The sequence below is a fragment of the Oryctolagus cuniculus genome, chromosome 14 (genome assembly GCF_051225735.1).
Source record: "Oryctolagus cuniculus isolate XC-2025 breed Fujian yellow rabbit chromosome 14, ASM5122573v1, whole genome shotgun sequence".
Classification (NCBI taxonomy): Eukaryota; Metazoa; Chordata; class Mammalia; order Lagomorpha; family Leporidae; genus Oryctolagus; species Oryctolagus cuniculus.
Window position 1 is genome coordinate 69191804 of NC_142880.1, and position 23202 is coordinate 69215005.

The window sequence follows — 23202 nt, forward strand, 5'->3', positions numbered from 1 at the left end:
AGATAGGAAGTGCATTATCAGGAAGGAATTAGGGACTATGAAGGCACAGTCTTTTCCAGGATGCAGGAATAAAACAGTCAGGTTTTGCTGTGGGAGTTTGAGGGTCACTAGATGAGTGTTCCAATAAATCTCTGAGCTGAGCTTCTGAGTTACCCGACCTATTTTTCTGAGTTTCACAGACATAGTACAGTTTTATTCAGGTTTAGAGATCTCTCCAGGGAACAGGTAAAAAATGGTAGGAAATTTCATGTTTTAGAGTTCATAAAAGTTGTGATGTCTTGGCTTGTCTTCCACTGCTTTTTGGTCTGGAATTCTGTTCTTTTTAATCCATTCCCTAATTTGTGAGATTTGCCAATTTCCTCTGCATGCCCAGATTGAAAGAACTTCTGCCCATCAACACATTGGAGTTGCTGGGTTTTGGCAAACTTGTCTGTGACGTGCCACCCTCATCTCAGTGGAATGTATAGATTTTGTGCTCTTATCATCTGCTTCTTTGTATGTCTCAGAATGAAAAGAAAAAGGCTGGCACCGCAGCTCACTGGGCTAATCCTCTGCCTGCGGTGCTGCACCCCGGGGTTCTAGTCCCAGTTGGGGCGCCGGATTCTGTTGGGGCTCCTCTTCCAGTCCAGCTCTCTGCTGTGGCCCGGGAGGGCAGTGGAGGATGGCCCAAGTGCTTGGGCCTCTGCACCCACATGGGAGACCAGGAGGAAACATCTGGCTCCTGGCTTTGGATCAGTGCAGTGCGCTGGCCGTAGTGTCCATTTGGGGGGTGAACCAATGGAAAAAGAAGACCTTTCTCTCTCTCTCTCTCTCTCTCTCTCTCTCTCTCTCTCTCTCACTAACTCTGCCTGTCAGAAAAATAAAAAAAAAAATGAACAGAAAAAAGTTAATGAGAAATAAAATCTAACTCTTGTGAAAGCCCCTTAATGGGAAAAAAGAATAGCTTGAAGGAAGAGCTCTTCAGACATGTAAGGATAAGGAAGAAGAGGGCAGGGGAATCCTTGGCACCCAGCCTTGAATCTGAGCCCTCAGATTTTATTGTTGATAATCTACAAAAAAAATCTCACCCTATACCCCTGACTCTATGGCTAGCCCTTAATCTACAGGAGCAGCTCAGCTAGTACCATATCTACCCTCCATAATAGTGCAGGCAGAATTACCTGGCACAAGACTAGCTATATGCCTGGGAGTACATTTTCCTCCATCTGGTTCAAGATGGGGAAGAAAGGTTGATAAATATGTATGTGCTGTTTTCCACCTGTGACTTGTATGATTGGCAGTTGCATGGTAAAGGCCTCAGATCAAACTCTGAGGAATTCCTGTAATTGGCGAAGGATATTTTTTCCAACACAAACCCCAACCTGGGACTATATGAAATTGTAATGGCTACCCTTATGAAAGGAGAGAAAAAAAACTGTGTAAAAAGGATTAACCAAGAAGCTGACAAAATGGTAATCAACCTGGTAACCATGTGTGAAGGCTGATAGAGAAGTCAATCCCCAAACAGCCCCAAATTGAGACCCCAAAATACAAAGAGATTAAAGAGAAAATATCATTATCAGAATATGTTGCTAAAAGTTATGCAAGAAGTAAGAAGCCCCCTGACACAAATTGGAGTGAACTAAGAGATACAGCAGAAACCAGTACAAAATATCTCTGCCTTTCTAGAGAGGCTAAAGAGTATCCCATGGCCGGCGCCGCGGCTCACTAGGCTAATCCTCTGCCTTGCGGCGCCAGCACACCAGGTTCTAGTCCCAGTCAGGGCGCCGGATTCTGTTCTGGTTGCCCCTCTTCCAGGCCAGCTCTCTGCTGTGGCCAGGGAGTGCAGTCGAGGATGGCCAAGTGCTTGGGCCCTGCACCCCACGGGAGACCAGGAGAAGCACCTGGCTCCTGCCTTCGGATCAGTGCAGTGCGCCGGCCAGAGCGGCCATTGGAGGGTGAACCAACAGCAAAGGAAGACCTTTCTCTCTGTCTCTCTCTCACTGTCCACTCTGCCTGTCAAAAAAAAAAAAAAAAAGTATCTCATATATTATGACTTCTTCAGACCTTTAACCCCAGGGAAAGAAGGTAATTTAATATCTCAGAGTTCTCCAAACATTCAAAGAAACCTTCAAAAATTGGCTATCAGTCCAGACACCAAGCCCTCTTAGTTGGTAGAGATAGCTTTTAAGGTTTTCATTAACTGAGACATGATAGAAGACAAGAAGGTTGACAAAAAGACGCAAAGGCAGGTGGCTTAGTTGGCTGTTGCTCTCCAGCCTGTTCCAGGTAACCCAGGAAGGAAAGGGAAACCACCATAGATAGATAAATCTAACTTCCCATGTGGGACCAACAACAGGCTACTAGTTAAGTTAACGGCCTAATCAGTGTGCATGCTGCATTCAGGAGGGAAATGGAGATTGGAAATGAGAGTGTCTAAGCCACCACCAAAGGGCAAACACAATTCCTTTCAGCTCCTCTTGACAGAAGATTGATGAAGTCAGGGGGCTCCTTGCTTGGCTCCTCATGATAAAAATCCAAACATCCCCTGAATAGTTCCTGGTTACTTTAGAGACAGAAGGAGAAACAATAGAGCTCTGCTCAACACCATAGCCCATACTCTGCATTGATTACTGGAAAGGGCTATGAGGGAGTTGAACATTAAAAGAGTGTCAGGAAAAGGATCTATAAAGAGATTTATGGAGTCTGTGACCTGAGAGGTAGGTTCTGATGTTCTGATTCATTCAGATGCGTCCTTGAATGACACATCCCATTCTGGGGAAGAGACCTGCTAAGTAAATTGAATCCTATATGTAAATAAATTTAAATTGAGTGTAAGTGACAAATCCTAAAGAGCCAGGGACAGAATTCCTGGGTGCTAGACTAAAAGCAATCCAGATGATCACTTCATCTCTTGTATCTCTGAGATAGCAACTCCAAGTGAATCTTTCTATGTCAACATCAAACCAAACCAAAAATTAGTAGGAGGAAGGAAATAATTTAAATTAGAGAACAAATAAACAAAATTGAAGCAAAAATTACAAAAGATCAGTGATATGAAGAGCTTTCTTAAAAAAAATTAATTGATATGCCAGTGGATCAACTAACCAAAAAAAAAAAAAATTTCTGGGCACACACAACCAACCTAAACTGAGCCATGAAGACATAGAAAACCTAAACAGACTAATAACCAAAAAAGAAACTGAATCAGTAATAAAGACCCTCCCAAGAAATAAAGCCCAGGACTAGATGACTTCACGGCTGAATTCTACCAGACATTTAAAGAATAACTAACTCCAACTCTTCTCAAGTTACTCAAAACAATTGAAAGAGAGGGAATCCATTTCAGTTAAATTTCAACACTTAAGAATAACACTTAAAAATAACTGTGTATTAATTACAGAATTAAACCAGTCATATTAAGTAGAACAGACAAAAAAACTACTAAGAAGGATAATGTATTAAGTTGTTCATTAACAGTCAGGGCTATGCTGATCAAGTCACCGTTTCCCATAGTGTCCATTCCACTTCAACAGGTTTCCTTTTTGGTGTTCAGTCAGTTGTCACCGATCAGGGAGAACATATGGTATTTGTCCCTTTGGGACTGGCTTACTTCACTCAGCATGATGTGTTCCAGATTCCTCCATTTTGTTGCAAATGACTGGATTTCGTTGTTTCTTACTGCGGTATAGTATTCTAAAGAGTACATATCCCATAATTTCTTTATCCAGTCTACCGTTGATGGGCATTTAGGTTGGTTCCAGGTCTTAGCTATTGTGAATTGAGCTGCAATAAACATTAGGGTGCAGACCGCTTTTTTGTTTGCCAATTTAAATTCCTTTGGGTAAATTCCAAGGAGTGGGATGGCTGGGTCGAACGGTAGGGTTATCTTCAGGTTTCTGAGGAATCTCCAGACTGACTTCCATAGTGGCTTGACCAGTTTGCATTCCCACCAACAGTGGGTTAGTGTCCCTTTTTCCCCACATCCTCGCCAGCATCTGTTGTTGGTAGATTTCTGTATGTGAGCCATTCTAACCGGGGTGAGGTGGAACCTCATTGTGGTTTTGATTTGCATTTCCCTGATTGCTAATGACCTTGAACGTTTTTTCATTTGCCTGTTGGCCATTTGGATTTCCTCTTTTGAAAAATGTCTATTGAGGTCCTTGGCCCATCTCTTAATTGGGTTGTTGGTTTTGATGTTGTGGAGTTTCTTGATCTCTTTGTAGATTCTGGTTATTAACCCTTTATCTGTTGCATAGTTTGCAAATATTTTTTCCCATTCTGTCGGTTGTCTCTTCACTCTCCTGACTGTTTCTTTTGCAGTACAGAAACTTCTCAATTTGATGCAATCCCAATAGTTGATTTTGGCTTTGACTGCCTGTGCCTCCCGGGTCTTTTCCAGAAATTCTTTGCCTGTGCCAATATCTTGAAGGGTTTCTCCAATGTTCTCTAGTAACTTGATGGTGTCAGGTCGTAGATTTAGGTCTTTAATCCATGTTGAGTGGATTTTTGTGTAAGGTGTAAGGTAGGGGTCTTGCTTCATGATTCTGCACGTGGAAATCCAATTTTCCCAGCACCATTTATTGAATAGACTGTCCTTGCTCCAGGAATTAGTTTTAGATCCTTGATCAAATATAAGTTGGCTGTAGATGTTTGGGTTGATTTCTGGTGTTTCAATTCTGTTCCATTGGTCTATCCATCTGTTTCTGTACCAGTACCATGCTGTTTTGATTACAACTGCCCTGTAGTATGTCCTGAAATCTGGTATTGTGATGCCTCCGGCTTTGTTTTTGTTGTACAAGATTGCTTTAGCTATTCGAGGTCTCTTGTGCCTCCATATAAATTTCAGCACCAATTTTTCCAGATCTGAGAAGAAGGTCTTCGGTATCTTGATTGGTATTGCATTGAATTTCTTTTATGAAACCAATATCACCTTAATTCCTAAACCTGAAAAAGATACAACAGAGAAAGAGAAATACAGAACCAATTTTTGATAAATATAGATTATTTGTTTTTGAGTTAATACTCATATGCCTATGACTAAGTTGTTTTTATCATTTGTCTGTATAATAAATGCTTTCTTTTTTAAGATTTATTTATTTGAAAGTCAGAGTTACATTAGAGTGAGGAGAGGTAGAGAGAGAGAGAGAGAGAGAGAGAGAAAGAGAGAAGTCTTCCATCTGCTGGTTTACTCCTCAGTTGGCTGCAATGGCCGGAGCCGCACTGATCTGAAGCCAGGAGCCAGGAGCTTCTTCCAGGCCTCCCACATGAGTGCAGAGGCCCAAGGACATGGGTCATCTTCTACTGCTTTCCTAGGCCAAAGCAGAGAGCTAGATCAGAAGTGGAGCATCCACGTCTCGAACCGGCACCCATATGGGATGCCGGTGCTTCAGGCCAGGGCATTAACCCACTGCGCCACAGTGCGGGTCCATAGTGATTTCTTTTAAAATCAGTTTTATTAAGATATTTACAAGCCGGCGCCGCGGCTCACTAGGCTAATCCTCCGCCTTGCGGCGCCAGCACACCAGGTTCTAGTCCCAGTCGGGGCGCCGGATTCTGTCCCGGTTGCCCCTCTTCCAGGCCAGCTCTCTGCTGTGGCCAGGGAGGGCAGTGGAGGATGGCCTGGGTCCTTGGGACCTGCACCCCATGGGGGACCAGGATAAGTACCTGGCTCCTGCCATCGGATCAGCGCGGTGCGCCGGCCACAGCGCGCTGGCTGCGGCGGCCATTGGAGGGTGAACCAACGGCAAAGGAAGACCTTTCTGTCTCTCTCTCTCACTGTCCACTCTGCCTGTCAAAAAAAAAAAAAAAAGATATTTACAAAAAGACAAACTAATTTTGCATGTATATTTAGATGAGTTTGACCAATTGTGTAACCATCACTCTATTCAAAATATATAATTTTTTTAAGTCAAATTTTTTTTCTTGGAGTGGTGTTTGGCATAGCAATTAAGATACTAGTTGGGATATCCACATCCATATCTAGAGTGCTCTGGACTTGTTTCTACTTCTACTTCTAGCTCTCTTTTAATGTGTACCCTAGGATGCAGTTGGTTATTGTTTTAAGTACTTGAGTCTATGCTATCCACTTAGTAGGCCTGGAGTAAGTACTAGGCTCCTAGTTTTGGCCTGGCCCAGCCCTGCCCATTGCAGTCATTTGGGTAACAAATCAAGAGATGTGAACTCTCTTTCTCTCTCTCTCTCTCTCAAATAAATAAAAATAAATAAATAAAAATTTAAATTATATTCTCTTGCCCTTTTGGCAACCTCTTTCCACTAGACCTAGATAACTACTGATATCCTTTATGGTATTATATGTTAGGTTTGCCTCTCAGAATCTTAGTATTGAATCATAAAGTATGTACTCATTATTTTCTCCTCTTGCTAAGCATTTCGTTTTTAAGATTCATCTACTTTACATCAGTACTTTATTTCCTTTTATGATTAATATTTCATTGTTTGAAATATTGACTTTTTATCTATCTGTTCACATATTGTTGAACATTTGTGTTCTCAAATTCAGGCTATTATGTGTAAAGATACATATTGTAAAGATGAATATTTATGTTTAAGTCTCAGTACTCATCAGTATATTTTAATTTCTCTTGGTAAATATTTAGGATTGGGATTTTTCATTCTTATGATTAGTATTTATACAAGTTTTCAAAGTGAATATGTAATTTCATGCACTTTATATTTCATCACAAATATTTCCAGAATCTCAACTTCCTTGACAAAGTCTGAGGCTATCACTTTTTAAAATTTTAACCTTCTAGTGATAACTTAATATAATTTTGATGTGCATTTTCCTGAGGATTAAGAATACTGAGGTCTTTTCATGTGATTATTGGCCATTTGTATATCTTCTGTACCAAAAATTTGTTTAAGTCTTTTGTCTATGTAAACAAATTTTGGTTGTTAGTCTTTGTATTATTGAATTTTGAGTTTTTTCATATTCTTAACACATATTCTTTGTCATAAATGCTATACATATTTTCAGCTTGGTAAAGTCCATTGTATTACTTTGTTAACTTAGAGAAGAGATAGAGAAAGAGAGAATGTGAGAATTTTAAGAAATCTTTGGCTAATAATGTTAAAGAATATTTTCTCTTATATTTTATTTTAGAAGTTTTATAGATTGAGATTTTATGTGCTAGGTATAGGATTTATTTTTTTAACTTTATTTTTATTTATTTATTTTTTATTTTTTTGACAGGCAGAGTGGACAGTGAGAGAGAGAGACAGAGAGAAAGGTCTTCCTTTGCTGTTGGTTCACCCTCCAATGGCCGCCACAGCCGGCGCGCTGCGGCAGGCGCATCGCGCTGATCCAATGGCAGGAGCAAGGTACTTATCCTGGTCTCCCATGGGGTGAGGGCCCAAGTACTTGGGCCATCCTCGACTGCACTCCCTGGCCACAGCAGAGAGCTGGCCTGGAAGAGGGGCAACTGGGACAGAATCTGGCGCCCCGACCGGGACTAGAACCTGGTGTGCTGGCGCCACAAGGCAGAGGATTAGCCTAGTGAGCCGCGGCGCTGGCCTTATAGGATTTATTTTTAAACTTTTATGTATGATATGAGATAAAGATCAAGGCTTTTGTTTTCGTATAGATATCAGCACCAGTTATTGAAAAGATATCTTTCATTTGTTGAATTATCTTGACATCTTTAAAAAATCTATTAGCTACATATTTGTAAGTCTATTTTTGAATGCTATTCTGTTTCATTGGTTTATGTGTTTATTGTTAGGCAAATACTCTATTGCCCTATTTATTGAATAGTAAATCTTGAAGTCAGGAAATATAAACCCTCCAATTTTGTTGTTTTTCAATAATAATTTGATTAATCTAGGTCTGTGGTATTCTATATAAATTTTAGAACAGTAACTATCAGGAATCAAAACAAAACAAACAAATGGGAAAAAAAACTCCCTGAAACTTGTGACTATCATTATGTTGAATCTACACATTAATTTTTTGAACTGACATCTTCATAATCTTCAGAGGTGCAATTCATATATATGCCAAATACTTCCATCTATTTAGGGTCTACTCCAAGTTCTTTCAAAATTGTTTTGTAGCCTTCAGCATACAGGTATTGTACTTACTTTCTTAAGTATAACCCTGTATATTTCAGGCTTTCAGATGCTATTGTACTATAGATTCATCTTTTTCAAATTTCATTTTTCCTCCCTTCTTTTGTAAGCATGTGAAACTACAATTGATTTTCGAGAATTGAACATATAATCTGTGAGCTTTCTAACTTCACTTGTGAATACGTATAGTTCTTTTGTGAATCTCTTGTAATTTTCAATGTATACAATTATCTTGCCATTGAAGTTATTAATTTTAATAATTGTCAAATGCGAATATTCAGACCATTTACATGTAATGTGATTTTCCTGTATTATTGTGGTTAAATTGCCTGCTTTTTTATTTTTTCTTTTGCTCTACTTGTTTTGTGTTCTTTTTGTCCCTCTTTTCCTTTTGAGTTGTCTTTTTACAGGTTTGGTGTTTTTTAGTACCCCTTTTATCTCCTCTATTGCCTTATTAGCTATACTACTTTGCCCTGTTTAAACATGGTTTTCTTAGCATTTACAAATAAAAATCACTGTGCACTTTATCACAGTCATTAAAATAATATTATACTACTTCTTAGGCACATCTTTATTTACAAATTATCTTCTCAACCTTGTATTTTCTTTAACCATTATCATTATTTGATAACGGTAATCAAATGACTATAATGATTAAGAGTTTGTTCTCTTTTTAAAATGAATTTCTCAATCTCCAGTGTTTTGTTTTTCTTTCATTATTTGTCTTTGCATGTGTATCCTGTATATACAATCACCTCTTGCTGTGGTTCTCTTTATTTTCCAGGATGAGTCAGCATCATTCCTACCAGGCTTTACCTAATCTCTTCCTGAAGTTCTGCAGATGTTCACTTTAATCATATTCTTTAGTAAGTTTATATCAAAGACCAGCTGTTCAGAATGTGGAGGTATTGCTAAGGGCAGTCTTCAGTCGGCTACATTTGTTCCTTTTCAGAGAGAGAGCGTTACCCACTTTTGTATACTTACTTGATTACCAGCAAAGCAGCTACTGTTTTCACTGAGGGAAAGACTTTTACAAAGTGGGCTTTTTTTTTTTTTTACAAACATATTCACTGTAATTTCAACCATGCATTTTTTTTGCAATTTTTAAAATATATATAAGGTGAATATATTTTATGTACTTTATATATACAGATTTAGGATAATAGTGAGACTTCACATCCTGCTTTCCTTTCTCCTTCTTTTCCTATTCTTTTTTTTTTATTTTTTACAGTGACATACTTTGTTTTATACTCATAAAGTGGGCTACATTTTAAGTTGGGTTCTGAGGAACTTTGAGGAAGTATCTCAGACTCTTTAGAGAAGGAGCATGACTCTGTATGATTTTAGCTTTCCCATACTCACTTCTGCTAAGGGGAATCTTTTATATGATGTCATCTTCAAAGCAAAATGCCCCCATTCTTTTCTAAGGTATCAACATAGGTAGGGGCTTTTTCTGTCTTACCTTAGTATAGCTTGTTATTACATGAATAGTGCTGATTTAAATAATTTAACACTGTTAGAATGCTCTTTTTTCTATACACATAGCCTTCAGCTATTTTAAAAAAGATGTTTATTTACTTATTTGAAAGAGTTACTAGGAGTAGGAGAGATGGAGAGAGAAAGAAATCTTCCACTTACTGGTTCACACCTCAAATGGCCTCAATGGCTAGGTCAGGGCCAGGTCAAAGCCAAGAACCTGGAATTCCATCAGGTGGCTGGGATCCAAGTACTTGGGCTGTCTTCCACTGTTTCCCCAGGGGCATTGGCAGAGAGCTGGATCAGAAGTGGAGCAGCTGGGATTTGAACTGGTACTCTAATATGGGATGCCAGCATCCCAAGCATCAGCTTAATCTGCTGTGCCCCAACATTCAAAATTTTGTATGTTATATATTTATTCTATCATATGGAGAATCATTTACCTGTGTGACCTTCTTTTGTTATATATCAGATTTGAACTTTAACATGTTAGCTTTAACCATTTACCTAGTTAGGGGAATTAAAAAAAAAAAAAAAGATCGTTAGTGGCATTTGATTGGGTGTTTACCAGAAAGGACAGGAAACAAAAGTGTGAAATTGTTCTGCTTAATGGAGAAAGTCTGTCATACTTTTTCTTTTTTTCTTGAAGCAACAGCAACAACAATAACAACAGCAACCTAGAAGTACTCCCTTTGGGAAGCTCAAGTTATTCATAGTTAAAAGTCAATTTAGATTTTCTTTTTGAATCGCTTCTCGACCTTTTGGCCAAGATCAAGTGTAGATTTTCTTTTTGAAACAATCTTTTTCCAAATATTTGATGTTTGTATTGATGTATTTTCATTACAGTTACACAATTTGACATTTATTTGCTTTTTACAAACAACAGGAAAACAAGTGCTATTTACTGTAGACTTATCTCTGCTCGACATCAGTTCTTTCTCATTTTCCTTCATTTGGAGTTTATAGTTAGCTCATCAAATAACATTTTTATTGGTTTGCCACCCCTTTATTATTACATTTGTTTTTATTTTTCGTAAAATGAGAGTTTGGGGCTACACATTCAAGTTAATTTGTTATAATAAATTTCCTCTTGTTTGAAGGCTATCTTTGTGGATTTTATAAGTTTAACCTTTCATGATGAAAAGGATCTAAGCTTTCCTCTTTTTTTCTACCAAATAAGAGGTAGGCTCAACCTGAGACAGTGTGGTATAATGACCAGATGATTTGTAGAGTCTGCTGGGATTTAATATTTTTATTTAAATGCATTAGGATTATTTTCTTGGTTTTGTGATTAATATATTTTGCTTTAAAAGTATTTATGATATTATAGAAATCTTTATAAAATATATATAAAATGTTCAATAAAATATCTGGGGAAAAATTTTCATATAACGAAATGCTTGTTTCTTTAGCAAAATTGTGAAACTCTCATGAATCCATAGCCATTTTGTTTATTTTTTTAATCATTCTCATGTCTGGATTTGTGTTATATTTGTAGCAAATATTCAAAAATATAACTTTGCAGTATTTAAAAAATAAATTTACCAAAAATTTTCTTTAGAGTGGAATGACTAAATGTTTATCCCTACTTGGGAAGAGAATTTATATCTTGTAGAACCTGCTGGATACCATATTCAGTGTATTTCAAATACTTCTTGGTTAATTGTCAGGGCTCCCAGAAATTAGATCATAACAAAGGAGAATAAATGTCAATCCTTCTTCCTACTTTCATCCTCCTACCTTCCCTGACCTGTAACTTTTAAAATGTTTCAACTCATAGAGAAATCTGCTTTCAACTAATAGGATAGTAAAAGGAAATTTATTAATATTTATTTTTAGGTGTTTTGTCCATAGAAACTCTAATGAGATGAATATAACTGGAAATTTTCTGTTTTAGGTGAGACTAGATAGTCATTTTAAGTTAATATCAAAAAACACCAACTCAGTGGCTACACAAAAGCCAATAAACAAGTGTAGAGTCCTGTTCAGCCCAAGGCATCAGCTGTCTTGGGCTCTGTGACAGACTGGTTCTGTGTCCTGCTTTCTGCAGACAGTCATACTTTACAAGGACAGCTAGCAGCATGGGGAGGGATGAAGTTGTATCTCAAAGAAGAGAATACTAAGAAGACTGTTGATGCTTCTAATTCAACAGCAATTCATGTGGTACTGCAATTAAGGGCCAAAATAACCTTCCCAGAACTGGGAGGAATCTGAGTACCCAGAAAAAAGTAGTGGTAAAAAACCCCCATATGATGGATCCCTCAGTTTGTCCCTAAAGAAAGTTAGACCAGCAGCTACCATCTTTGGGTAACCTAATTGCAGGGATTTTGTTCAGAGTGTGTTGTTGACATCATGGTGTTTGGCTGATACCCAGAGTTTTGGACATAATGTCTTATTAGTATGGCTTGAAAATGTCAACATTCTGGAGGCACGCTCCATAAAATGCAAGTATCTAGTGTAATCGTAGATTGCTATTTATTTTACAAATTCTAGAAGGTAATGTTAGAGCAACAAATCTACAGTTCTCTCTTTTTTTTATAATTTTTTTTTATTTGACAGATAGAGTTGGACAGTGAGAGAGAGAGACAGAAAGAAAGGTCTTCCTTCTGTTGGTTCACCCCCCAAATGGCCGCTATGGCTGGAGCTAGGCTGATCAAAAGCCAGGAGCCAGGTGCTTCTTCCTGGTCTCCCATGCAGGTATAGGCGCCCAAGCACTTGGGTCATCCTCCACTGCCTTCCTGGGCCACAGCAGAGAGCTGGACTGGAAGAGGAGCAATAAGGACATGAACCCGGCACCCATATGGGATGCTGGCACTGCAGGCGGAGGATTAACCAAGTGAGCCACGGCACCAGCCCCTATAGTTTATCAGTGAGCAGGTAGTATAGTTAATGGCATAGCAAAAAGAATTTGTCACCACCTTTTCTTTCACTTATCCAACCAGTTTTTTGGTGCTACAAAGAGGCAGTTTGAATTGGCAGAGTTGTGCATTCTGTGTGTATTAGTGAGGTTAAAGCTCATGTGGTTATGCTGTAGATGAGCAGACATCATTTGGTTAGTGGTCTGAAAGATGAGCTTTCTACATTTTCAAGAAGATTTGAGATGTTACAGTTCCTTTAATAAGCAATTGCTATTTGAAGGAACCACTTTGGTTTCTTAGACTAAGTACAAGAATTAAACAGCTCACAAAGCAGAAAAGAAAAAAAAAAGAAGCAGCTTGGTGCATCAGATGCCATAGGCCCGTGGGAGATATCATAATGTCCAGGAGGCTTCACAAAGCCATATGTCAGGGACAGCCAAGCCATCAAAGAGATTTGCTAGCCACAGTTTAAAACAAACTCTAAAGTGATTTGGATGCTAGGATGCTTAACTCATGTACAATGGAAAATTTATGAATTTATGTGAGAGAAATTATGTTAAGATGAATATAGAAAGGATTTTCTTTTGTGTTTTTTCTTGAATCATTTTAACATGTTTATGTATTCAAACGTATTAATCTTAAAACATTCTTATACATCATAGAAAAATGTATTGTATTATGAACCCCTCTCGGCCTCATCTTCCCCAGAATTTTGGTCATCAAGGCCCATATTTTTACTGTAGGTCTTAAGTTGTAGTAGGGTGCAAATGGTCTGAGAGAGCTAATAAAAACAGAGCCATCTAGTGGTCACTCACTTGGTTGGTTGTCATGTGACTTAAATCCACAGAAGCTATGGCCTAAGAGCTGGTCTTTATTCAGTTACTTAAATATCAGAGGAAACAGCAAGTTAATATGATGTTCAAACCATATTAATCCTATTGGACACATTTACTGGGCAATGTGATGCAAGGGTGATAAAAAACATTACTGTTGTGGTATACAGGAGCTCTCTATTGAGAAATATTTGTTCTGTATTCCTTATTTTGGAAATATTCCTTTCAGTTAAAGGTTATGTATTTAATCACTGTTGTGTTTGAATTTTCTTCCCCTTGATGTAATAAGTCATTAGTCTTAATGAAGTTTATTTTTAATTTAAGCAGACAGAGACTTCAAAGAAAAGAGGGTGGGGTTGCAAATGAGTGTGAAAAGATGGCCAAATTGATACAAAAAGTAGCAAAACAATGTAGGAAAATATCAACATGTCTTGCACAATCGATCACTGAAAATGTGTCAATAAGAGTGAGGCAGTTTTGAATAGGTACAAATACTCTTACAGCTGAAATAATGTAATACATTTTGGTAAAATTCCTACACCTAACCCAGTTCTTGAAAGAAAACATTAAGTGGTAAAACTTCTAGTGACTGAAAATTTGTACAAATCACAGTATAGCAGAAACATTTCTTGTAGGATACTTTCAGTACTAAAATTCAGCCATCTGGAATTATTTTTAAAAGACCATACTGTTAAATCTTTTGAAATAGAGAATTTTCTTTTTAATAGGAAATCTGTATTTGATTGTAAAGATGGAACATTGTGTCCTTGGCCTGGCTGTTGTTGAATTGTAGGCTTAATATATAGTAGAGATTGGGATTTTAGTAAATTTATTTCAGGCATGAAGGCCCGGAGAAATTAATTCATAAATGCGAAGAGAAGAGTATAACAATGTGATATCCACTTGGTTCATAATGAATTCCACATAAGTGTTGTATTAGACTCCTTGTTTTATTATTAGGTTGCTGTGAGAATGTAGTAAGTCAATGATGTCTGTAATTAGCTATTGGCAATTCAGACTCTTTAATGAGATGCAAAATAGCTCAGTGGCAAGTTTACACAATAAAGCAGTCTGCCAAAGAATAGTATTTTGGTTTTTTAAGGGAAAGAAATTATGTACTACTCTAGGAAAACATGAATCTGTAATCTACAGAACAAATTTAAAAGAACCAGAAGTTCAAATATAATTTCAATATTTTTAAAAAGGAATGTTATTCTTTTTCTTTTAGATTTTTAAAAAGATTTATTTATTTATTTGAAAGTCAGAGTTACACAGAGAGAAGGAGAGGCAGAAAGAGAGAGGTCTTCCATCCACTGGTTCATTCCCCAGTTGGCCACGAAGGCCGGAGCTGCACCCATCAGAAGCCAGGAGCCAGGAGCTTACCCTGGGTCTCACACGCCGATGTAGGGGCCCAAGGACTTGGGTCATGCTCTACTGCTTTCCTAAGCCATAACAGAGAGCTGGATTGGAAGTGGAGCAGCCAGGACACGAATCTGCACCCACATGGGATGCTGTCACTGCAAGCAGTGGCTTTCCCCACTACGCCACGGGGCTGGCCCCTTAGATCTTTTTCCAAAGGTTAGTAAGTGACAGTTGATGCTGGTATGTCTTCAGTGAAGATGACGATTTTCAAGATAGAAAAGTGGAGCAAGGTTTATGAAAGCAGAATAAGGTGAATATTTAGTGTCTGGTCATCAAATTGTGGACATAATTGGCTGTACCCACAGGTAACTCCTCGCTTCAGAGATTCGTGTGGGGAATGGAGGCTTCAAAATGAGCAGCCACCTGATTGGAAAGACAAAGGGTTGTGGGAAAAGAATAGCTATTGGAATTTCTTCTGCTAGAAATATCAAAATTTCTGGCCTGGCTATCTTCTTCTTTTACTCAAGATCCTCAGCCTTTTAAATGATATTTCTAAGGCTTTAATTTTTACATTTACCAGGACATTAAATAACTGAAAATCCTGGAGTGGCAGTTGAGAGAACTGGAGGTAGTACAAGAGTGGTATTTTCAGGACTGACTCAATCTATTGTATGTATATAATTGAAGTTGGACATTTTCTGGTGACTGATATTGGTAACTAATATTTGAGAGCTGTAACTTTCAATTTGATTTCAAATTTAACATTTTAAACTTGTCCATGGTTAGGAAATGTTTGTTATATTTTTCTGGTCATCACCCTTCTTATCAAGTACCTATATGCATTTTAAAGAATCTTAAATGATCTTGGGTACACTGAGGTGCAAGGAGGTTAAGTAACTTTTCTAAAATCACACAAACAGATAGTATAGATGATTTTGATATAGAAGAAAAAACCAGAAAAGTATCTGTAAATTTTTTAAGAAGTTAAATGCTCAAAGGTTTTGTCAGACACTTTGCCTAACAAGACTTGAAAACTTTGTTTACACACATCTAAATATTACAGACTTAGCTTTAAAAGTTTTATTGTGTGAAAAATAGTCTGAAACTTCAAATATCTTTCTAAGGATAAGAAGTCTCATAAAAAAGAATATGATATAAAATTCAAATATCAGGATTCTTAATGCTTAAGTGCAAATTTCATGATAATTACTTAGAAATTTAATGCTTATGATCACATTTCCTTAAATGATGGAACTACTTAGACAATGTTGCGTTAGACTTAAATGTAAAATTTTAAAATATAATTTCAGCTGTAAGAAATAATCACATGAAAATGCAAGAATACATGTATTGGGGAAAAAGAGTTCAGTTTGGAATCTAGACTTAGGAATATAAATTGCCATCTAAAATCTGTATTTTACAAGTTAAAGCAAAATAAAAATGGAGGCTATAGTTTAGATATACTCCTAGTCCAACTGCCCATATGTATGTAGCCAAATTTAAGCCATTCTGGCTTACCCACCACAAATACTCTAATTCTAAAGCACAAAACAGACATTTTAGTATTTGTCAGGATAATTTAGTGATCAGCTATAGAAAAATTAAGCAGTTCCATTTGCTCTAAAAACAATGCTAATGCATTGTGATATAAATTACATTAAATGTCAAAATACTTCCTCCATTATGCTTTACAAGCTGTACTATAATTGTTGTGAGGGATTGTGTATCATCTTCAATCTACTGGTTTTTGAACTCTTCTTCTGCATGAATAATACATTTTAAAAACTTCTCTAACTTGATGTGACTTTATATTTGAAACCCATTTTAAACCTAGGGTGATGAAATCATTTATGGAATTGACTATTGCCTTGGTTTACTATGACTACTGTAACAAAAACAGATTTAGTGACTTCAAACTACACAAAATTTTTTGATATTTTATTTCTGAAGTGTAGAAATCTAAAATTGGTTTCACAGGGCACAAATGAAGGTCCGCAAGGCTCTGTTCCTTCTGGAAACTCTAAGGGAAAATCTTTTTCCTTGCCTTTTCCAGCTTCTAGAGGCTGTCTCCATTATAGGGCTGAGGATCCTCTCCTCCCTCTTCAAAACCAGCAGTGACAGGTTGAACCCTATTCCCATTGAATCATTCAAATGATTCCCCGGCGTCTTCCTTCTTTTTGCTTCTAGGGTGCTTGTGTTACATTGGTTCCCCCTGGTTAATCCAGGCTCCTATTATTTTATCATCTATTCATTAGCAACCTCAATTTCATATAGAGCCTTCTTTCCCCTTTGCCTTGTTAAATCCTGTTCAGATGTTCCAGGGGTTAGGACAGGAACATATTGAGAGATGGAGGTGTGGGGGTGGTGGTTGTCATTATTCTGACCACCACAATCATTGTTATTCCAACTTTTCTAGTTCATGAGACTGTTTCACTGAAGGAGCTGAGATGGTCCTTATCAGCTCATGAAAATCTGTGCAGCTGCATCAGTTATGAGATGAGTCATGTTAAATAAGAAGTATTAATAAGTTGGAAGGGTTGAGTTGGGCTGGAGAACTTCTGGTGCTCCTTAGTGACTAACTGGCTAAGAGGATGATGCATTGGGCAACCATTGATGTTGGGCACCAACACTGCAGACCAAAATGCCACACAAAAGTCCATGTGTTTTCTAAATCAATAGTTACAAAATACCACATAAGAATCATATAAACTTTTCTTTCATGCTCACAAATCCCTTATTGAGATTGGTGCTAAATGCTCTCTTAGATGTCAATAAAATGTGGAATGAAAGTGTGCAATAGCAACATACCAGTAGTTCCTAACTTTACTATTCAGTACGTAGCTTGAGATCCTAGACGGTGATGCTCTTTCTTTAGCCTCTTCGGGTCAACTTACATGATTAATTAACAAACTCACAGAGAAGCCATGTCTTGGCTAGAAGCATGATAGGACACAATTATATTTAAAATAGCATCAGGCCTTTATTTATTAGGGCAGGAGAGATAATGAGAAATTAAGAAGTGATGGAAACAAGAAGAAGAAATGAAAAAGAAGCACTAAAGGAGTATTTTAAAAAGTTAGTGAAAACAAAAATTGTACAGATGTAGTAGTATCATGAAACAAAAACAATACAGCAGAGGAAAAAGTCACTGAGGAAAATGGTAGTTATACAGAAAGTGCAGAAACTTAAGAACTTGAGGAAAACCAGATGCAGGGGCAAAGAAGTACAAACACTCAGTATTGGGCAATGCAAGAGAAAGTCCAGTAAAATGGTGGAGTAAATGTGAGCCAAAAAGACAACAAAGGTTAAAATAATGTTTGCTTTGCTTGGCCTTAATAGCTGGAAAGGGTCTGTCTTCTTATAGCTTTCTACCCAAAGATAAAAATTATGACACATTCTACAATGCGTTAGAAACCACTCACTTCTAAAAATTTCAGCTTTTATGTAAGGGCACTACAAAAAATTCATGGAAAAATGGAACTAATATATAAGATTATTTTTGCACAAAAATTTTAAATCCATACATAGTTTTTTTCACAACATACATCTTCCACGGACTTTCTGAAGATCCCATTTGGAGGAGTGCATTTGGAGTGTATTACTGTATTTTCTTGAGTGAGTAGAGGTGAAATATTTCAGATATAAAAATTAACACAGTATAATTCCCTATTCAAGAAATGAACAAATATAGACTGGCTTAAAGTTACCAAAACACATTGATTGAGAGGGACTTGTAAACAGTGAGGCTAGTCTGACTTGGCATCATAGAGATGCATCTTGACTGAAGGCAGAGATGGATTAAATAACATTTTTAGTGTCCCTTGAAGTTTTTTTTTTAATATTTATTTTATTTATTTGAAAGTCAAAGTTACACAGAGAGAGAAGGAGAGGCAGAGAGAGAAAGAGGTCTTCCATCCACTGGTTCCTTCCCAACTGGCCTCAATGGCCGGAGCTGCACCAATCCAAAGCCAGGAGCCAGGAGCTTCCTCAAGGCCTCCCACGTGGGTGCAGGGGCCAAGGACTTGGGTCATCTTCTACTACTTTCCCAGGCGATAGCAGAGAGCTGGATCATAAGTGGAGCAGTGGGGTCTCGAACCGGCATCCATATGGGATGCTGGCACTGCAGGCTGCAGCTTTACCTGCTACGCCACAGTGCCGGCCCTGTGTCCTTTAAAGTTTTAAAATGACCATTGCAGTTATATAGACCAACTGGCTATTCTCTTCTTTGAGAAGTTGATAAAGCAAAAGGATGGAAAGACCAAAATTCATTTTGCTTTTCCTGCAGGAGTTTGTAGCCCTATTCAAAGTAGTATTTAGGAAAAAGTCATATTTAGAAAAAAGCAAGTACTTATATATAATACCATTTTTAACATTGTAAGGAACTTTCATGCTATTTTCCATAACGACTTTACCAATTTACTTGCCTACTAACAGTTTACACATATTCCTTTTTCTCCCCGTTTTCTCTAACACTATATATATATTTTTAAATAGCTACCCTAAGAAGTGTAAGGTGACAGCTCATAAATGTGATGATTTGTTGTTCCCTGATAGTCATGTTTGATACTTTTTAATGCATCTACTGAATATTGGCGTGTGTACTTTTATGAAATATTCAATTCTTTTATACACTTTTAAATAGGTAATTTTTTTCTATCAAGTATATGAATTCTTTGTACATTTTGGATATGAATCACTCATTAGTTATTTGGTTTGAAAATATTTTCTTCCATTTCATAGGTTGTCCTGAGCTTTCACTCAGCTGATGATTGTTTTCTTTTGCTGTGTAGAAGCATTTCAGTTTGAGGTCGTCTTGCTTGTCTTGTTTGTTTGTTTGTTTTGTTTTTGGTATCATAGCTAAGAAATCATTGAATAGACCAATGTCACAAAGTTTTTCCCCAGTGTTTTTTTCCCTTAAGAATTTTAGAGTGTCAAAATGTATGCTTAAGTCTTTAGTCCTCTTTGAGTTGACTTGTATGTGTGTGTAAGATAAAAATCTAATTTCGTTCTTTTGCATTTAGATATCTACTTTCCTCAAAGGCATTTGTTGAAGAGATTAACCTTTCCCTACTGTGTATTCTTAGTATCACTGTCCAAGACCAATTTACTATGGATGAATGGATTTATTTGCCCATTCTTTGATTTGTAAGATCCAGTCAGGGAGCAGCAGCCTAGAGAAACTCACAGCAGTGATGCCTGCCTGACAAAAAAAGATCATGGCACTGAAACCTTTGGAAACAACAAAATAGTGAAATGTAAGAACAAGGAAGATATATTTGACTACCAAACTGCCATAAAGGAGAATTACCCCAGGAAGTACCTTTGCAATGTAGGAAATGGAGAGACTGTGGGGTCTGATGATATTAAAGGAGAAAAGAGTGTGGAACCAGCAAATGTTACAGGCCCTGGTGGAGTTCAGTTCAAGGCAGTGTGCATGCAGCCAACCCAGCGCACTGTAGCTGCTCTTCACATCATGGGAGTCCTCTACACAAATACCAGTAGGATATTGAGAGTATGGAAAAGAACAGAGGGATATGAGAGCAGGCCAAATAATAGAGGTCCTACCATAGGAGAAGGGCCCTGCCTTACTATATGCAGGTGTCCTGTGGGCAGTGACCACAGTATTCCAACCCATAAAAGGTGCTAACAGCTAGGATGTAGAACAAAGTGTGGACCAAATATGAATCACAGTTACTGACCATGATTTCCTAGGGGCCCTCCTCACCAAAAACAGTCCAGGGACAAGGACTGCCGAGAAAAGGACTGTGGTTAGCAGATTAGCAGTCATCTCAGCATGGGTGCCACTTAAACTTCAGTTGTCCTTGCAAATGTCTAGAAAATCCTAAACCAAAAGATGGAAGAGAGAAAAAAAGCAGCTGATTGAAAAACTGAGAATTCCTTGGCCCCAGGGGCTGAGCAGGGAGGGGCTGAGTAAATCTGCTTATCATCTCTGCCATTATTTTGTTTAGTTATCCAAAAATAAAAAAGGAATATGATATTTCAACAGCAAGAAATGAACAAAAGCTTAGAGCTGAAGATGTTATGTGTTTACTTTTTTGAGCATTGGCCACATAAGTAGATCTGTATTATCTACAGAGCGTAAAGTTTTGATTATTTTCGACCTAAAGTCACTTCCTGCTGGTAATGAAAACATTTTGTTTGTTTATTTGTTTGTTTGTTTATGTTTTTGACAGGCAGAGTGGACAGTGGGAGAGACAAAGAAAGGTCTTCCTTTACCGCTGGTTCACCCTGCAATGGCCACTACTTCCGGCGCACGCTGCGGCTGGTGCACCATGCTGATCCGAAGGCAGGAGCCAGGTGCTTCTCCTGGTCTCCCATGTGGGTGCAGAGCCCAAGCACTTGGGCCATCTTCCACTGCACTCCCGGGCCACAGCAGAGAGCTGGACTGGAAAAGGAGCAACCGGGACAGAATCTGGTGCCCCGACCGGGACTAGAACCCGGTGTGCCAACGCCACAGATGGTGGATTAGCCTATTGAGCCATGGCGCTGGCCTGTTTGTTTGTTTGTTTGTTTAAAAGCTGGTTTCTTTCTGTATATCTTTAGGACTTTTAGATTGTTCTAAAACTGGCCAAATTGAGAGTCTTAAAAAAATGAATGTTTTGTTTTAATGAAAATTTCCAACTTGATTTCTTTAAAAAATATTAACAAGCCTCATGTACCTGTTAATAAAGGTGATGGAATTCCCTCAACTTTTTTTCCCTCAATTTTAGTTTAGGAAAAATCTTTATCTCTCCTTCATTTTTGATGGATATTTTTCATGGATATAGTGTTCTCAATTGACAGATTTTTTTTCCCAAAGCATTTTGAATATATTATCCCAGCCCCTTTTAGTCTGCCTGATTTCTGTTGAGATATCCACCAATAGTCTTTGAGTGGTTCCCTATACCTTACGAGTGGCAGGCACATCTTCTATTTCTTTTAAAATTCCCTCATTGTCTTTTACTCCTTACAGTTTGATTAAAATGTGTGTTGGTATGGACTTCTTGAATTTCTCTTACATGGGGTCTGTCAGACTTCTTAAATCTCAATTTTCAGTTTCTTCCAGAGATTTTGGAAGTTTTAGGCCATTATTTCTTGAAATAAGCTTTCTGACCCTTTTCTTTCTCTCCTCTCATCTGGTACTCCTGTAATGCATGTATTGCTTTTACTGCTGATTTCCCCCTTTTTTCCCCTGAATAATTTCAAATGACCTTTCTTCTGCAGAGCACATCTGCTGTTGAAATCCTGTAGTGATTTTTTCAGTTCAGTTATCGTGTTCTCCAGCTTCAAAATTTCTGCTTGATTATATTTTACATCTTTGTGTTAAAATTCTCATTTTGTATATACATAATTTTCTCAAGTTGCTGAACATTATTATAATGGTTATTTTGAACTTTTTGTCAAGTAATACCATAATCTTCATTTGTTTGGGGTCAGTTTGTATAGATTCATTTAGTTCCCTTACTGGATCATTTTTCCTGTTTCTTTGTAATTGCTGTAACTTTGTTGATAGCCCTGTACTTGAAAAAAATCCACTTCTCCTAGTTTTATGAACTGGTTTCATATAGGAAAAGATCTTTAAAAGTCATCCCAGTTAGAGATTCAGAAGTCTTCAAATCATATCTGTGTGTCTGTTATGTCTGTACTTGTGTGTATAGATTTGTAATTACAGAGATTTTCTTTTTTTTTCCTCAGGAGCTTAAAATCTTTTGCTCTCTTTTATGTTTGCTATACCACAGTTCTCTGGAGAAGCAGTGTGCCATCCATCTTTCTTTGTTCTCAGCAGCTCCAGGCATCTAGATTATGCAAAGTTCCCTTAGTGCTCTGAGACATGCAATACAGGATCCAGTTCCTCAGGTGGCCCTTTTGAAAAGTTAGACCCTTGGATATGCAGTCCATAGCTTCTTTTCCTCCCCAGGGAGTAATGGGATCTGGGAGTTTCTTTGTGATGGTGTGGTTCTGTGTCTGTGGGAGGGACTTTGTCAAGAGGGTGCCATGAATTTTCCTTCTGAATTCAGTGCATTGATTTTAAACTATCCTAGGATTAGAAGTCTCTTAGTTGGTTTTTGGATTTTTCATAAAGGGGGATGGTTCATGTATTATTTCCAATGGAGGAATAAGCATCTGTGACTTCCTCTTTTACCATTTTACTGATAGTACTCTCTCTCAAAACATTTTTAAGACAAATTTTTCATTATAGGTCATATCCCACTTAGAAATCTTAGGATGGACTATTTTATTGCAGCATTAAGGCCAGTATTATATTTGGTAAAACAAAGTTCAATGAAGAGATAGAAGAATTTAATTTTTAATATTCTTATTAGATTTCTTCCTGTTTCAGACACCTCTAGCATATAGTCTCTTAACCTTCATCCTGCTTTCAAGCATAGCAGATTATGGAAAATCATTCAGTACAGGCTCCAGACATATCACACTGGTAGCATCTTGCCTCATAGGCTAGATTTTTCTGTACCAGATTTCTCCAGTACAGCAAATTTCTACATTTACATACTGCTTTGAAATGTGTTAACACTCCTGTGGAGGATTTTTCAACTGATGAGATATAGGAAACAGTGGATAAATATTCATTTTTAATTCTTGAG

The 23202-nt window shown here is 37.6% G+C and overlaps 1 long non-coding RNA gene across 2 annotated transcripts in view; it reads left to right on the forward strand.

The window, feature by feature from the left end:
• The window catches only part of LOC149122378 (uncharacterized), a 241039-nt gene that overhangs the window by 186928 nt on the left and 30909 nt on the right, over nt 1–23202 (forward strand). The window contains exon 2 of one of the 2 annotated variants that reach the window (XR_016220175.1): nt 7196–7323. The exons of the other annotated variant lie outside the window; for it this stretch is intronic. This is a non-coding gene — a long non-coding RNA (uncharacterized LOC149122378). The remainder of the gene's footprint in view (nt 1–7195; nt 7324–23202) is intronic. 2 annotated transcript variants of the gene reach the window in all.